The sequence below is a fragment of the Oryx dammah genome, unplaced genomic scaffold (assembly GCF_014754425.2).
Source record: "Oryx dammah isolate SB20612 unplaced genomic scaffold, SCBI_Odam_1.1 HiC_scaffold_12, whole genome shotgun sequence".
Taxonomy (NCBI): Eukaryota; Metazoa; Chordata; class Mammalia; order Artiodactyla; family Bovidae; genus Oryx; species Oryx dammah.
Window position 1 is genome coordinate 46725291 of NW_024070196.1, and position 18323 is coordinate 46743613.

Genomic DNA, 18323 nt, shown 5'->3' on the forward strand with positions numbered 1-18323 from the left:
CTCGCTCCTCTGCTGACTCCTCTGCTCCAGAAATCCAGTTGTCTTAGTGCTTCATCAGTGTATTATCTTCCCCAGGCAGTTATCATCCGTCTGATGCCATCTCTCCTGCATTCTCTTTGACCTGGTGGCCTTCTTCCTTTTCCTTCTCAAACTCCATTCGCTCACGTTCATAGGATTTTGGGTGAGCGGGGAGCAGAGATAAACCCACTACACACTTAACCCGGAGCATCTGGAATGGTTTTTGCTCTTTGGAGAAAAGGGACCCTTCCTGAAGTGAGTAGGACTGATTTTTTAAAAAATATATTTATTGATTTATTTGATTGGATCTTAGTTGTGGCATGTGAACTTTCAGTTTTGACATGTGAGATCTAGATCCCTGACCAAGGATGGTACCCAGGTCCCCTGCAGTGGAAGCACAGAGTCTTAGCCACTGGACCACCAGGGAAGTCCCAGGACTGAGGTTTTAGGAAAAAATCAGTTAAATGTTGTTTCTACTTTCAGATCAATCTGGACAAGTAAAACTTCCCCTTTCTCTGTAATAAGATTGAGCTACAGAATTTTTTTGAGAACATCTAGTGCAATGCTTCCATATACTGGGAGGAAAGAGGCCCAGCAAAGAGAAAAGATATCCCCGAGGTCACAAAATCAGTCTTCAGTGGAGTTAGAGTTTAGAGAGAATCCTAATACCATCTGTAAAGGGGGGAAGGCCCTGTCAATGGAAGATATTCTTTTTACTTACCTCATTCTTTCCTCCTCTCTCATCTGCCTCCGTGACCACTGCCCTCTCTCTCCCTCCCCGCTCATTGATCTGGGTGGCCTTGGCCAGCAGTGTCTTGAAGCAGAGTTTTTGTTCCCAGCCGGAGATTGAAGTCAGGCCATGGCAGTGAGAGTACTGAATCCTAACCACTAGACCAGGAGGGCCTGTGGCCAGTGACAAGGCCCTGGGCTGCTGGCTGTGTAGAAATGAATCTCCACAATGAGATGAAAAGAAGTGAAACAAGTAAAGTGTTTATTAGAAGGAAAAAGAGTATGTGTGGATAGACACATGAGCAGACTGGGAGAGAGAATTGTGCCTTTGTGGTACAGTAAGCCCCCTACATTGGAGAAGGAAATGGCGATCCACTCCAGTATTCTTGCCTGGAGAATCCCATGGACGGAGGAGCTTGGTGGGCTACAGTCCACGGGTTGCAAAGAGTCGGACATATGAACCTTCAAGTTGTGAAATTTCAAAGATGTGAACATGTGTTCACATGTCCAGTCACCTAAGTTAGTTAACATTTCTGGTGTATGTTGTCCTGTGCATGCCTCCTGTACAAGTGGTTGTGCTTTTGTGTACTTTACTGTACAATACTGTATGCATGGGTGCTAAGTTATGACTTCAGTTGTGTCTGACTCTGTGCAACACTGTGGACTGTAGCCTGCCAGGCTCCTCTGTCCATGGGATTCTCCAGGCAAGAATACTGGAGTAGGTTGCCATGCCCTCCTCCACGGGATCTTCCCGACCCAGGGATCGAACCCACATCTCTGTGTATCCTGCACTGGCAGGCAAGTTCTTTACCGCTGGCTCCACCTGGGAAGCCCGCAGTACTGTATAGAGTACAGTGGGACAGCATCTTTATTTCAAGTCCTGAATGTCCAGGAGCAAGTGTAAAAGCAGTGGTATATAGCTGATTGTATTAGTTAGGTACCTAGACTGACTTTGTTGGACTTACCAATGCTCTCTCACAAGGGATCTCATTCATATGTAGGGGACTTACTGTAGTCTGAATCACTTATATGGGGCATTTCTTCTGGGTTTCCTCTGGCCAATCATTTTGCTTTGTCTGACTCTGAGCCCATCTTTGGTATATCTCAGAGTCCTCCCCTGTGTGCACACACATCTCTTAGCCAAGATGGTTTCTAGTGAAGAGGCCTATGGGTAGGTTGACACCACCTACAGTGAGGTGGCGCCCCTCCTTTCTTGGACCCACGGGGAACCTCTCTGTGCATGTGTAGTTGGGTGTCCTTGACCTCCAGGATGAGAAATGTGTGGTCTTTTATCTGGGCAGCACTCAGCTCCTCTCTGCTCCTGCTCTTATCTTATCTTAGTCTTGAAGTATCTGTCCACAGCGGATAAGATTCCAGCTGCTCAACCTGGGGCCCATCTGCTCAACCTGGGGCCCATCTGCTTTCTGCCTCACTGTTACCTCCCTCCATCTTTCCCTCCTTCCTTCCATCAAGTCATCAGTAGACAAAATGTTAAAGTCTGTAAATTTAGGGTCATTCTTTAATAAGATGAAAGCATTTTTGAGTAACATGGTTCACATTTTTATTTATTTATTTTGGTAGAGATTGCAACAAGGAAGGGAAGTAGTGTTTCCTGGGTTGACCTCCCCTCCCCTAGGGGAGGCAGAGCTTTCCAAAGCCACTTCCCCTGCCTATTGTGTGGCCTTCCCTGGTGGCTCAGATGGTAAAGAATCTGCCTACAATGCAGGACACTCAGGTTTGATCCCTGGGTTGGGAAGATCCCCTGGAGAAGGGAATGGCTACCCACTCCAGTATTCTTGTCTGGAGAATTCCATGGACAGAGGATCCTGGTGGGCTACAGTCCATGGAACTGCAAAGAGTTGGACATGACTGCTTGACTAATGCTTTCACTTTTTTTTTCCCACTTGCTGTGTGTCCTGCCTGGTCCCTTCTCTTCTTGTGTGAGTAGAGACCCCATTGGCCTGGCCAGCATCTTATCATTCTCAAATTTGCCCATGCAGATGTACTCAGAGCTCCCATCTTCACTATTTTCCTACCCTCTTTTATTTTATATGATAACAGGAACCCCTCTAGTTGGATGAAATCATTGCCCTGGAGTGAAGGAAGAAACATGACATGAAGACATAGTGCGCATGAAAGTTTGTCTTTTCTCCTGTCAGGGAACTGATTGATTGCACGTCCTTTTCTGTAGATTTCTTTCTGGCACATGGGGTCCTTTCCACTCCTTGGCAGGTCTGATTGACAAGCATCAGCAGTGAAACTTACAACCCACATGTTTCTGATAGAACAGATAAAATAGATTCTGATACATGAATGTAATAAGTAGAGTCAGTTAAATTTAAAAACTCGATGAGGCTAGCTGTCAGGAAATTCAATAAAAATTAACTTCATTTCTGATTACCAGGGAAGTCAGGAACATGTTGAAAAGTTTGTGGAGAAGGGCATGCTTTCCTTTACCCTTGAGACTTTTTGCTTTGTTCAGACCAAGTGAAATGGAATCTTTTAATCTTGTGTACTTCCATAGGCTTGCCCTCTTGAGCAAGTTCTATAAGAGAGAAAGATGGGCTGGGGTTTCAGGGGTTGCTGTTATGCAAAACGACTTCAGGTCAAAAATCTGTATTTTTAATGCCCCTATTGTCTCTTAGGAACTGGTGAGAGAGCATAGCTTTGTGAATAGCTCATCCCATCATATTGTATTTTATTGTTCATGAAGGAGTTGTGTGATTTATACTTTCTCACCAACTTGGGTTGTGTGTTCATGCCTGTGTTTGATAACATTTTTTTCTCTTTCCAGTTTTACTCAACTCAGACAGCGATGGTTCACACTTTTAAAATATGAGTACCAGTTTTTAAGTTTTCATTTAAAATCTTAAAACACCAGTCTCTAATATAGAAAGATAAATGGGCGTGCTCTGGTGCACGTGATGGGAGCCATGTTTATCCACTCATCCGGATACCTTTTATCCACAAAAGCCCAATACTGGACCACTGAAGAAGTGTGGACTTTAAACCCCAGGTTTAAATTCATGGCATCGTCCGGTGCATTGATTTATGCATGCATCTGTTTATTCCTAGTGGCTCAGATGGTAAAGAATCTGCCTGCAGTGCAGGAGAGCCAGCTTCAATCCTTGGGTTGGGAAGATCCCCTGGAGAAAGGATTGGAAATACACTCCAGTATTCATGCCTGGAGAATTCCATGGGCAGAGGAAACTGGTGGGTTATAGTTCATGGGGTCGCAAAGAGTTGGACACGACTGAGCTACTTTCATTTTCACTGTTCATTCCTGGTTCTTTCGTGAACCCATGCACCTATTTATTTATTTCAGCATTCATGCATGCATTGTTCACAAGATAATTGATTTACACAGCCACTTATTTTGGCCACCTGATGCAAAGAACTGACTCATTGGGAAAGACCCTAATGCTGGGAAAGATTGAAGGCAGGAGGAGAAGGGGATGACAGAGGATGAGATGGCTGGATGGCATCACCGTCTTGATGGACATGAGTTAGAGCAAGCTCCGGGAGTTGGTGATGGACAGGGAGGCCTGGAATGCTGATGTCCATAGGGTCATGAAGAGTTGGACACTACTCAGCAACTGAACTGACTGATTGACCGATCACTTATTCCTGCAGTCATTCGTTTATGCGTCCATTTACTGCATAGTCTTTGGTACTCATTACATGCCAGCACTGTACATCCAGGCCCTGGATACACACCAGTTGAACAAAAGAGATACAAATCCTTGCCCTCGTGGACCATATAGCCTGGTGAAGGCAGACAGAAAAACAAGTAAAATATAAACGATGTGGGAGAGGGGACAGGAAGTGCGGTGGGTTGGGAGATACTCACACTTGTATCTGTTTTAATGCATGTGGATTAGAGCCTGAGGGATGTAGGATGGCCAGGGAGCTTGGGGCTTCCTGTAGTGTCAGAAGTAGAGGAGGATAAAAAACACATTCTTGAGTAGTTCTTTTTTAAAATTTATTTTATTGAAGTATAGTTGATTTACATGCTAACTTTGGCTGTACAGCAAAGTGATTCTGCTATGCCTATGCATGTGTGTGTATATAGATATATGCTCTTTTTAATATTCTTTTCCATCATGGTTTATCACAGGATACTGAATAGTTCTCAGTGTTAGACAGTAGGACATTATTTTTTTTCCCCTTCCTATATATAAGGTTGCCTTTGCTAGTCCCAAAGTCCCAATCAAACCTTCCCCTTCACCTGTGGCCACCACAAGTCTGTTCTCTATGTCAGAGTCTGTTTCCATTCCATAGATCACTTTATTTGACAGTCACACTTATTTTAAAGAGGCAACTTAAATGTTTACAATAGGAAAGAGCATAGTGCGTCCCTCAGCCAATATCTATCCCATAGGAGATACTGGATTCATCCAGGTGGGCTGCTGCAACAAAGTACCATAGACTGGGGGACTGAAGCAAGAAAGATTTATTTCTTCTCAGTTCCGGAGGCTGGGAGTCTGAAGTCTGGGTGCCAGGCCGGTGGGTTCTGGTGAGCATTCCCTTGCTGGCTGCAGATGGCCACCTTTTCACCATGTCCTCACAGGGTTGAGAGAGCACTTTGCTGTCTCTTCCTCTTCTTATTAATATAAAGGGCTTCCCAGGTGGTGCAGTGGTAGACAACCCGCCTGCCAATGCAGCAGACGCAGGAGACGCAGGTTCGGTCCCTGGGTTGGAAAGACCCCCTGGGGTAGGAAATGGCAACCCACTCCAGTATCCTTGCAGGGAAATCCTCATGGACAGAGGAGCCTCATGGGCTATAGCCTATGGGGTCACAAAGAGTCAGACTTGACTGAGCAACGGAGCACCCAGCACACACAGTCCCTTGGGACTTTGCTGGTGGTCCAGTGGTTAGGACTTAGTGCTTCCACCGCAGGTTCAATCCTTAGTCAGGGAACTAAGATCTCACAGGCTTCAGGACATGCCCCATCCCCACCCCCACAAAGAACATTAATCCTTTTCATGGGGCCCCACCCTTGTGACCTCATCTATGCCTAGTTCTTTCCCAAAGGCCCCCTAACAAACACATCATGGGGATGGCGTTAAGGCTTCAATGGATGCATCTGAGGGGACACAGTTCAGTCCATGGCAGCCATGAAAGACGTAGCCACCTTTTATAAAAGCCTTCCCACACTGCATGAGAAGAGCTATAAATCTGAACAGAGTCTGGGGTTCTTAAGGCCACTCTGTCTCATGTATGCAATGTTCCTTGGCATATTTAGCAACTGAGCAGATAAGAGTGTGATTGAAGTCAGGAAATACCATTTATTTAGCTCCTTGCCTAAACCAGGCAGTCCTGTGTGTTACCTTAATTCAGATGGAGTCTATGGAGGTAGATACTATTATTTCCATTTTAATAATTTGTTTATTCACTTAATTTTTTTAGTTGCACTGGGTTTTTGTTGCTGCACTCGGGCTTTCTCTAGTTGTGGCAAGTGGAGACTGCTCCCCTGAGGTGGGAGAGCTTCTCATTGTGGTGGATTCTCTTGTTGCTCTAGGATGTGTGGGCTCAGAAGTTGTGACACATGGGCTTAGGTGCTTCACAGTGTGTGGAATCCTCCCGGATCGGGGATTGAACCTGTGTCTCTTGCACCAGCAGGCAGATTCTTTACCACTGGAACACCAGGGAAGACCTTTTAGTTCCATTTCACTCTTGAAAACACCTGGTCCCCTAATTATGTGCTCAGCGAGCACATACACACACACTCAGCGAGGGGCAGGGCTGACCTGAGAGCCTACAGAACAAGGAAGATGATGTCAATGAGTGGATCGGACTGGCTGTGGAATACAGCGGCTAGACTGGGGGCTCCAGGAAGCCTGGATGCCCTCAGCGCAGCTCATCACTGTAATTCTAGCACCTTGGACAGTGCCTGGCACCCAGTGATACATCATAGCTGAAAAGGTCCTCTGAGGCCACTGGTGTAAGGAAATTTCATGTGAAAGCTTGTTGATTCTGAAAGCTCTCAGTAAATGGGCAGCAACAAAGATAAACTTGCCAGTGAGTGGGCTGAAAGTACATTCAAGTGGAAACAGTGATGTTCAGTTCAGTTCAGTTCAGTTGCTCAGTTGTGTCTGACTCTTTGTGATCCCATGAACCGTAGCATGCCAGGCCTCCCTGTCCATTACCAACTCCCGGAGTCCACCCAAACCCATGTCCATTGAGTCGGTGATACCATCCAACCATCTCATTCTCTGTCGTCCCCTTCCCTTCCTGCCCTCATTCTTTCCCAGCATCAGGGTCTTTTCAAATGAGTCAGCTCTTCGCATCAGGTGGCCAAAGTATTGGAGTTTCAGCTTCAACATTAATCCTTCCAATGAATACCCAGGACTGATCTCCTTTAGGATGGACTGGTTGGATGTCCTTGCAGTCCAAGGGACTCTAAAGAGTCTTCTCCAACACCACAGTTCAAAAGTATCAATTCTTTGGCACTCAGCTTTCTTTGTAGTCCAACTCTCACATCCATACATGACCACTGGAAAAACCATAGCCTTGACTAGAGGGACTTTTGCTGACAAAGTAATGTCTCTGCTTTTAACATGCTGTCTAGGTTGGTTATAACTTTCCTTCCAAGGAGCAAGCGTCTTTTAATTTCATGGCTGCAATCACCATATGCAGTGATTTTGAAGCCCAGGAAAATAAAGTCAGCCACTGTTTCCACTGTTTCTCCATCTGTTTGCCGTGAAGTGATGGGACCGGATGCCATGATCTTAGTTTTCTGAATGTTGAGCTTCAAGCCAACTTTTTCACTCTCCTCTTTCACTTTCATCAAGAGGCTCTTTAGTTCTTCTTCACTTTCTGCCATAAGGGTGGTGTCATCTGCGTATCTGAGGTTATTGATATTTCTCTCAGCAATCTTGATTCCACCTTGTGCTTCCTCCAGCCCAACGTTTCTCATGATGTACTCTGCATATAAGTTAAATGAATAGGATGACAATATACAGCCTTGACGTACTCCTTTTCCTGTTTGGAACCAGTCTGTTGTTCCATGTCCAGTTCTAACTGTCGCTTCTTGACCTGCATATAGGTTTCTCAAAAGGCAGGTTAGGTGGTCTGGTATTCCCATCTCTTTCAGAATTTTCCACAGTTTATTGTGATCCACACAGTCAAAGGCTTTGGCATAGTCAATAAAGCAGAAATAGATGTTTTTCTGGAACTCTCTTGCTTTTTTGATGATCCAGCAGATGTTGGAAATTTGATCTCTGGTTCCTCTGCCTTTTCTAAAACCAGCTTGAACATCTGGAAGTTCACAGTTCCAGATTACATTATTCTACATTATACTACATTATTCAAGTAGAAACAGTGGTGAGTCTCATGAAATTCACCCACCAGTGTTTCAGCTCTCTATCACGTGGCTGGTGCCAGAGATGGCTTTTGAGGATTAGCTAGAAGGCTGTGGCTTATCCTTCAGAAAGTTACTTGTGTGCACATGTGGTGTGACATTTAGCACAAGGCGACTTCCTGACTGTCAGTGGTTTATGGGCTGGAAATGCAAGCCCCCTGCTCTGGACCCTGAGGAGCGTTTGCTGCAGGATAAGCCTCCTAATGATGGGAGGTAAAAGGATCGATCTTCAGCTCACCCAGAGATTGTTCACTAATAGGAGGGAATTAAATCAGACACTTTTCAAGTTCATTGACTTCGAGTTTAAATATGTGCTTTTGGACACAACAAAGATAAGAGAAAGAGAAAAAAAAATTGCGTGGTCGGCACACTGGCTGGGTGTGGTTTATTACCTTAGCTCCATGGAAAATAAAGAGTCACGCCATAGAATACCATGAGAATAAATACTTTTGAAAAACATGAATGATATATGAAATGGATTTTAAGGAGATAAGCACTGAACAAGGAAGATTGAAAAAAATAAAAACCACCAATGAGGGCAATTACACCCTTTTCAAGTGAATGGAAGCTGCTTCACTTTTCTCTATTTTGATATTAAGTTCCCACTTAACATTCCTGGAATGAGCTTCCTGCTACTCAGAGAGTAATTTTCAGAGTTCCAGATGAGTTTTTCCTAGAAAACGGGCACTAAATGCCAGCCAGTGGCTTTACCTGGAGATGTGCTAAAGAAACAGTCATCTCCTCTGATCTTCGAAGAGGAAAAAGGTGGATAAAAGCAAACAGGAAGATTCTTACTCTGTTGGAATTATGGAAAGACATCATCCTGATCATTTATAATGAGCCTTGCTGAGAGATTTCAAAGATAATCTGTGATGCTTTCTTATCTCATAGACAGAAATGATCTTTGCTCTTCGGCTTGGCACAGGATACCAGCAAGCACCATTCAATCAGTTGTTAATAGTTGGATTGTTTGCACTGTTTTCACACTGGCTTTAGTGCTATCCACTGACTTTACTTTTCATCAAGTACCGAGCTTTTGATTCCAACCAAAATACTCAAAGTTATTCCAAACGTGGAGTTCAAATGCAAACAACTCTCAGATCTTGAAGACAAAAGAGCGGTTTTCCCAGTTGCATTTGCAACAGTTTCCCTGGACACCCTACAGTGAAAGTACTTGAACCTGGAATACAATTCTGGTTTGACCACACAGGGGCCCTGTGACTTTCCATGAGAAAAAGGTGATTCCAAGACTGTATCATGTCTGTGGGATTGTCCTGAGAATAGAACATGGATGATGGGAAGGAAAGCAATTTATTACCAGCAACATCCTTTGCAGAATGAGATCGTATTTTTGATCCTATTTTTGACAATTTGCATCTTTGAACATAGGACATGTTTACTGTTTTGTTTTGTTTTTTTAAAAACTGCTGATCCTCTAAGGTGAGACCACAGCTCTTTTGGAGTTCCTTCACTATGTATAACACACTTTTAAGTCCATCCACATCACTACAAATGACTCAGTTTCATTGGTTTCTATGGCTGAGTTGTATTCCATTGTACATATGAACTACATCTTTATACTTTCATGTGTTGATGGACATTTAGGTTGTTTTTATGTCCTGGCTATTGTAAATGGCATTGAATGAACATTGAGGTGCATGTGTGGTTTTGAATTATGGTCTTCAAATATTGTATATTAACATATGTATATGGGATCTAGAAAAACAGTGCAGATGAACCTATTTTGCAGGGCAGGAATAGAGATGCAGATGTAGAGAATAGACATGGAGATGGTGGGGCTGGGGACGGGGAAGGTGTGATGAATTGGGAGAGTAGCAATGAACATATATATGCCATCGTATATAGAATAGACAGGCCAGTGAGAGGCTGCTTATAGCACAGGGAGTTCAGCCCAGTGCTCCATGAGGTCCTAGATGGGTGGGATGGGGAAGGGTAGAAGGGAGGCTCAAGAAGGACAGGATATATTTATACATGTAACTGATTCAATTTGTTGTACAGCAGAAGCTAACACAAAATTGTAAAGCAATTATATTCCAAAAAAGGAGACAAGACCAAAGCTCCCTAGTTTTTACTTAACTGTGAACCAAAGGTTGAATCAGGTTTATCCCCAGGCTCTCAGAGTTGTCTGTTTGGAGGGCTCTGGAAAGAAAACCTGTGAATCTGACAGGGTGGCTCTTTCTGCAAAACTTTCAGAAACAGGAATGACCATTTCAGAGACACATAAAGGTACTCAGTTTCCAAGTTTAGGGTGAAACTTACTAGCAAAGACGTCACTTACTGAACACAACGACCAAGATAACAATAACAAACAAAAAGTGCACAGCCCTGGAAATAGAATTGGGAATTCTCAGGAGCAGGAATTGAGCTGCTTTGTGTAGTGCTTGACTCTGTTGGAATTTTCAGAGCACAAAATAGGTCAAGACTTCATTTCCCAACCTAGGTGAAACTGTGATTCATTTCTGGCCACAAAGATGTGAGTGAGAGTAACAGATACCTCACCATGGACATTGATTTGTAAGAAATAAGTATGGGTTCCTTTCTCCCTTCTTTCCCACTGTCTGGGAGATAGGCAGGATGCCTCAGATTGAAGTGAGGCATGATTTTATAGCTTGGCAAGCATTATGTGTTGCCAATAAAGGCTCAGAGAGGTTGACTCACTTTCTCAAGGTCAAACAGCAGGAAAAGGAATGGAAGCAGAATTCAAATACATCTTGCAGGACATCTGGTCTAAAAGACCCTTACTCCTTGGAAGAAAAGAAAAGTTATGACCAACCTAGACAGCATATTAAAAAGCAGAGATATTACTTTGCCCATAAAGGTCCATCTAGTCAAAGCTTTGGTTTTTCCAGTAGTCAGGTATGGATGTGAGAGTTGGACTATAAAGAAAGCTGAGCGCCAAAGAACTGATGCTTTTGAACTGTGGTGTTGGAGAAGACTCTTGGGAGTCCCTTGGACTGCAAGGAGATCCAAGCAGTCCATTCTGAAGGAGATCAGTCCTGAATATTCATTGAAAGGACTGGTGCTGAAGCTGAAACTCCAATACTTTGGCCACCTAATGTGAAGAATCGACTCATTTGAGAAGACCCTGATGCTGGGAAAGATTGAAGGCAGGAGGAGAAGGGGATGACAGAAGATGAGATGGTTGGATGGCATCACTGACTCAATGAACAAGAGTTTGCGTAAACTCCAGGAGTTGGTGATGGACAGGGAGGCCTGGCATGCTTCAGTCGATGAGGTCGCAAAGAGTCAGACACGACTGAGCAACTGAGCTGAACTGATTGAAAATGTTCCTAAGACATGTGGTTCCCACCCTGGTGGCTCAGATAGTAAAGAATCTACCTGCAGTGTGGGAGACCTGGATTTGATCCCTGAGTTTGGAAGATCTCCTGGAGAAGGGCATGGCAACCCACTCTAGTATTTTTGCCTGGAGAATCCCCATGGACAGAGAAGCATGGTGGGCTACAATCCATGGGGTTGCAAAGAGCTGGACATGACTGAACGACTAAGCACACAAAACGCCCTTGAAATTTGGTCCTGTCCAAAATCTCCGTGAGCATATTTGGCTTATGGCAAATGGTTTTGGACAGGACTAAACATCAAGGACATTTTGGAGTTGATCAAATACCTTATGTGCATTTTGACAGGACCAAATATCTGCTAACCTCAATACAAAGGGTCTAACTGCAGGGTGCGTGGTCTGAAGTGCTTTGTTACACATGGTTCCCTGTATTTTACCTTGGGGATCACATGAGGCATTAATCTCTTCTTAAATGTCCATCTGTCTTCTTTTTCTAGAGTTATTATTGCATTGCATATGAGGTTGTATTCAGGAAGGCTATGAATGTTTTGGACTTCTGTGTTTTAAATTTAAAAAGAGCTCCTTTCTCTAGTATGAATGTGACTGGTGATAACTTACCAGGATCTTTTCTCACTCTCTTCAATAATGTAGCTCCCAAGTTTTAGCTAGGCACTTGGATGTAGCTCAAGTTTACATTTCCTGACCTTTGTTACAGTTCATTGAACTCCAGGGATTAAACTTTTATCAGAGAGAGATGGGAAGTAATTTAAAGTGCTTCCTGGATCTTTGCTTCCCACTGTCTCAATATAGATGTGATGGTGGGAACTGAAGCAGCCACTTTGGACCCAGAGTTAGAAGCCACATGGTAAGAGTTTGGAACTGTCTTACTAGCCCAGGACTCTATACATGAGAAAAAATGTAAACTTGTGTCTTGTATAAGCTGCTGTATTGGAGGGTTACTTTTGTATTGTACCCCAAGTGGTACACTCAGAGGTATGCCTCAAGTCTGGCCATTTGTAGAATTTTTCCCAGACTGCTTTGCACAGTCTCTTTTATTTCATGCTTGGAAGTGTTTCTGTCACACACAAGTTAGAAATTTTGTGAGGTGTGCATGAATTAAGACAGATGAATCACTTCAATATTTATAGATGAAAAGCTAAGAAAAACAAATGTGGTAATTTCTGTATTATTATTTTCCACTAGGATCCTTAAGAAACTTAAAACCAAACCCTGATCTTAGAATTTTATATATTTTTAATATATTTATATAAATTTTATATATTTAAAAAAATGTATTTTGCAACAGAGCCTTTGTCTAAATAACCCTTTGTATTCACATTGCAACTCTCAAATATGCCTTTGAGCTCACAAAATTCAAAATGCTTTCACTTGCTGGGAGTGAATGGCCATAGCAACCCAGAGAATCCCCTCATTCATATATTCACGAGCTAGTCTGAAAATCATTTATTGGGAACATTCCTGATAATGGCTGTTACAGGAATACCACTAAGTTCCATGTTAATAAGCTCTCTCCCCAGAAACGTGGTTATTAACATCGCTTTGCTCAAGATCAAAGAGAGATTTCAGCCACTGTTTCAATTTTCTCTTCAATTTAATGATGATAAAAAGGTCCTGGATTAATAGCCCTGAGGTGCTTTTTAGTTATTTATCTATGTAGCAGGTACTGGGGTTTGTGGAAGCTTGAAATTCAGTTATTACAGCCTTTTGCCTGGAGCTTAGCTCCCTGTATAATTTCCCCCCTTCCCATGGGTCATAAACTCAAATGCCCACAGATCCAGGCAGGAGGAGTAAATTTAAGTGAAGCAGGCCAGGTGGAAACTTGGTCTCCATGGAGATGCATCCTGGCTTAGGAGGCAGCCAGTTCTCCATCCTGATTGGGGTGTAGACCCAGGGTTACTGGACCATCCTCTTTCTTAAGAGAAGACAGGCATGCAGATTTTGATGAAAAACCTGACTTTTAAAGGTGAATAACTAATTTTCACAAAAGGTTTTTAAAACATTTTGCCCACCCACCAATAAACTGTGAGCTAAATTAAAACCCTAGCTGCCTATTTATGACTGGCTGGCCTGCAGATGCCTAATGGATAAAAAGGTCATAGCTCATCACAGTGCCCTGCACATAGTCAGGCTGAATAATTACTTGTCGAGTCGAATCACGTCATTCAGGTGAGACTGGGTGTGTGATACCTAAATGTCAGAAAAGCAGTGAGTCCCCAGGCTTGCACAGGCTTGGCAAGAGTCATCTAAGTTGACTTGAGGCCAGGTGTGTGAGGACCAGAATCGGCGGGAAGTGGTACACTCTTAGGACATCTCTGAGGCTGCAAGATGTTCCTCACCTTGGAGGGGACACTCAGCTCTTCAGACCTCCAGCTGTGTCACCCTGGGCCTTCTGGCCCCCGATTCTGATGATGATGAATGTGCTACCTTGGAGGATGGTTCTAAGAATTACATGTAAATGCATGTGGTCCCACAATATTTGGTGATTAATAATAATAACAATTATTATTATTAATCACTTTGGATGGTGACTGCAGCCATGAAATTAAAAGATGCTTGCTCTTTGGAAGAAAAGCTATGACCAACCTAGACAGCATATTAAAAAGCAGAAACATCACAATGCCAACAAAGGCCCATATAATCAAAGCTATGGTTTTTCCAGTAGTCATGTATGAATGTTAGAGTTGGACCATAAAGAAGGCTGAGTGCCGAAGAATTGATGCTTTTGAACTGTGGTGATGGAGAAGACTCTTGAGAGTCCCTTGGATAGCAAGGAGATCCAACCACTCCATCCTAAAGAAAATCAACCTTGAATATTGACTGGAAGGACTGATGCTGAAGCTACAGTTACAAAACTTTGGCTACCTGATGAGAAGAGCTGACTCGTTGGAAAAGACCCTGATGCTGGGAAAGATTGACAGCGGGGGAGAAGGGGGCGACAGAGGATGAGATGGTTGGATGGCATCACCAACTCAATGGTCATAAGTTTGAGCCAGCTCCAGGAGATGGCGAAGGACAGGGAAGCCTAGTGTGCTACAGTCTGTGGCGTCACAAAGAGTCAGATACGACTGACTGAACAATAACAGCAACAACAATAATAATAATAAACCATAAGTATATGAGACTTGCCAGCACAGGGGCTGCAATGGAAAATAGCTAGAACCCTTATTATGAGAGCCTTCTCATAGTCTCTCCCAGGATATGTTCTCCTTCCTTAAAAACAGGACCCTAATTTAAAACAAGCACCTGCCACCTGGTGTAAATGTCGCATTTCCTTGTAGCTAGGTATAGCCATTTGATTGTAAGCAGAAGTGTCAAATGGAAATGTTCAGTAGTGTCCTTAAAATGCAAGTGCCTCTCTTTAATCTTCTATCCTTTCTGCTGTCTGGATTTTGGATGTGCTGGCTGGAGCTGTTGCAACCACTGTGTTTCATAAGAATTTTAAAGACATATGTGGGAAAAGATGAAAGGAGCCAGGCTCCTTTCGGATCATGAAGGCACAATTCCAGCCCCAGTATGCTTAGCACTAGACGGCATTTACATGACAGGTACACTTGTTGAAACCACTGTTCCTTTTTTTGTTCGTTTGGCCTCTGTTATTGTCCTTTCATTCATACTTGGAGTTGTCATGTGTGGTTGAGAGTTGTCTGATGACGATGGACCAGTCCAGGGGTGGTTGAAAGTGTTAGAACTCCCATCCCAAAATTAAAAAAAAAATTAAAGCCCTCAAAATGTACAAAAACTTAAGCTTCTCAATGTTAGGATTATAGATAGCATCTGCCTCCACACAGCACTGCATCCCCAAATAAGTAAAAATAAAACTATATCTAGGTCAGGATTCAAGCTACTATTTTTTATAGTCACCTGTTCCAAACATTTATTTAGTGTAAAAGTCTCAGATTGTCAAAAATCATCCCAGTTGAACAAGAGACTTGCAAACAATTTTCTAAAGCATCTTTGATGCATGGGATTTACTGTACCCAGTGGGGTGAGTGAGTCATATTAATGCTAACTTGATGGTGCCGAGTGTGCAGAGGAGTCTTCCAGGAATGATAAACAGCTGGGAATAACTGCCGACAAATTCTCCAGATGTTTTTTACCAGTATGCTGGCCCCTGAGTTCATTTGAGATCAGTGCATATTCTCAAGACTTTTATGGGATTGAAGCCAGAGTCTACAATCCTATAAAAGTCTTGAGAAGTTAGTTTCTCAGTGGTAAAGAAGCCACCTGCCAATACAGCAGAAGCGGGAGACGCGGCTTCCATTGCTTGGTTGCGAAGATGCCCTGGAGTGGGAAGTGTCAACCCATTCCAGGATTCTTGCTGGAAAAATCCCATGGACAGAGGAGCCCGGCAGGCTGCAGTCCATGGGGGTCACAAAGAGTCAGAGATGACTGAGCGACTGAGAATTCACACATCAGAGTCTACCCCGGGTTGTTTGAGCATCGTGCTTGGGAACGGCATAGTCTGGGTGGTTAGGCTTGCACCATAAATTAGGGAAAGTTTTTAAAATTGAAACAGAAGAGTTTATGTTAAAATTTATTTTATTGAAGTAGAGTTGATTTGTATTGTGTTAATTTTTAATATACAGCAGAGTGATTCAGTTATATATACATATTCTTTTTCACATTCTTTTCGACTATAGTTTATCACAGGATGTTGAATGTAGTTCCCTGTGCTATACAGCAGGACATTTTTGTTTAATCTATACACAATAGTTTGCATCTGCTAACCCGGAACTCTCAATCCACCCCTCCCACACCTTCCTACCCCTTGGCATATACAAGTCTGTTCTCTGTTTCTGTAAGTCTGTTTCTGTTTCGTAGATAAGTTCATTTGTGCCATATTTTAGATTTTGCATGTAAGTGATTTTGTATGGTATCTGTCTGTCTCTTTCTGACATGGTCACCTCTATCTAGGTCCAGCCATGTTGCTGCAAATGGCATTAGTCTTTTAAAGAGGGCAGTTGATGAGACAAGTTTTCTTTTCTGCTGGGGCGAGGAGAAAGGATTTCTGTTGATTTGTCCTTTTGCATAGATTCCTTTTTGTTTTAGGTTGTTAAAAATGATACATGCTTTGTAGAGTGATTTTAATGTGTCATTTTTCATTTTGCCCTTCGAATTTAATCACATTTAAATTTCTTTGCATTTGAGAGTTTTTGTTTGCTATTTGGGGTGCTCTTGGTGATAGTTGATGATGCCCTTGTGTTTTCTGAAAGAGTGGTAAGAACTTGGTGTGTTATAAGAAACGAAGAAAGTTCTTGAGAGGCGCTTTATGAAATCTCCCCAATGGTCCCATATTCACAGGATGTGAAATGGTCATTCTTTGGTGCCTCTGATGATGAAAAGTCAGAGATGGGTTGGGGCATGCTAGGTGTCGGTTCTGGTCCAGTGGAGAACCTGTTGATTAGAGGTTGAAATTGAGAATGTACAGGCTGAATCTAACTCAGAGTATTTAAAAATTTTTTATTTTATATTGGGGTATAGTCGATTAACAGTGTTGTGATCGTTTCAAGTGAACAACAAAGAAACTCAGCCATACATGTATGTGTATCCATTCTCCCTCAAACTCCCCTCCCATCCAGGCTGTCACACAACATTGAGCAGAGTTCCATCTGCTATACAGTAGCACCGTGTTGGTTATCCATTTTAAATGTAACAGTGTGTACATGTCCATCCCAAACTCCCTGTCTCTTTCCCCTTTCCTTCCTGCCTGTTAACCAGAAGTCTCATAGATGTATTTTATTTGTCCTGCTCAGAGTTGTTTTGCTTTGTTTTTTTAACGTTTGGATTCGGTTCAGTTCAGTTCAGTCACTCAGTCGTGTCCGACTCTTTGAGACCCCATGAATTGTAGCACACCAGGCCTCCCTCCCTGTCCATCACCAACTCCTGGAGTTCACTCAGATTTACTGGAGTTTCAGTTTTAGCATCATTCCTTCCAAAGAAATCCCAGGGCTGATCTCCTTCAGAATGGACTGGTTGGATCTCCTTGCAGTCCAAGGAACTCTCAAGAGATTACTTGCCATTAAAAAATCTATCAGTGTCCCATAGAGGGGAAAAGGGTGTCTGGCCTCTGTATAATGATCAGCAGAGCCCTAACTTCTTGAAATGGGGCATGAGCTCCAATACCCTGCAGCTCCTACCTGACTCAGTTTTCACCTGCACAATATTAGACTCACCCTGAACACATAGGAGTTTGGGTTTCTTATTCCTGCTTAGCTAAAAGCCACAGGTAATAACGGTAACAAACATCACAAATGACACTTCGCCCTGGGGCAGCCTTACAGTGTATAGAGCCAACTTGGCTATTCTCCAGGGTTTTCTAAAATGTCTGAATTGAACGTATATATATGGCAGATATTTAAAAACACCTCTGTTAATAAAAAAAGACATCCTGGTGTCTGACTTTGTTGTTAGAAACGCCACTGTTCAAAGGTATAGATTTATTTTCTTACTCATGTGTGTTAAGGTTGATTAAGAGCAGCTAATGAAGCAATGGACTTGATGATTAAAGAGGATGTCATTTTTTTTCCCTCCTTGGAAAGATGAAATTTTTTTGAAGGCTATTATCTAAAAATGTAGCTGCAGACCTGACAAGTTGTTCTTGTTACTTTTTTCCCTAGTTAAGAAGCAAGAACTTGCATAAATGATGAAGGAATGCAGTCTTTCCCTTCTTAAGTATCCAATTTAAGTATGTTTATCACCAAGTCTGCTTGAAAAAATGAATTGAGCATTTTTTACAAAACAGCTAGCAAAATAGAAGCAGCAAGGTAAGACTGACATTTTTCTGTGATGTATCAGGAATGGCAGGTTAACACCTTGCTTTCTTAACTAGTAGTGAGTGTGCGTGCGTGTGTGTGTGTGTGTGTGTGTGTGCG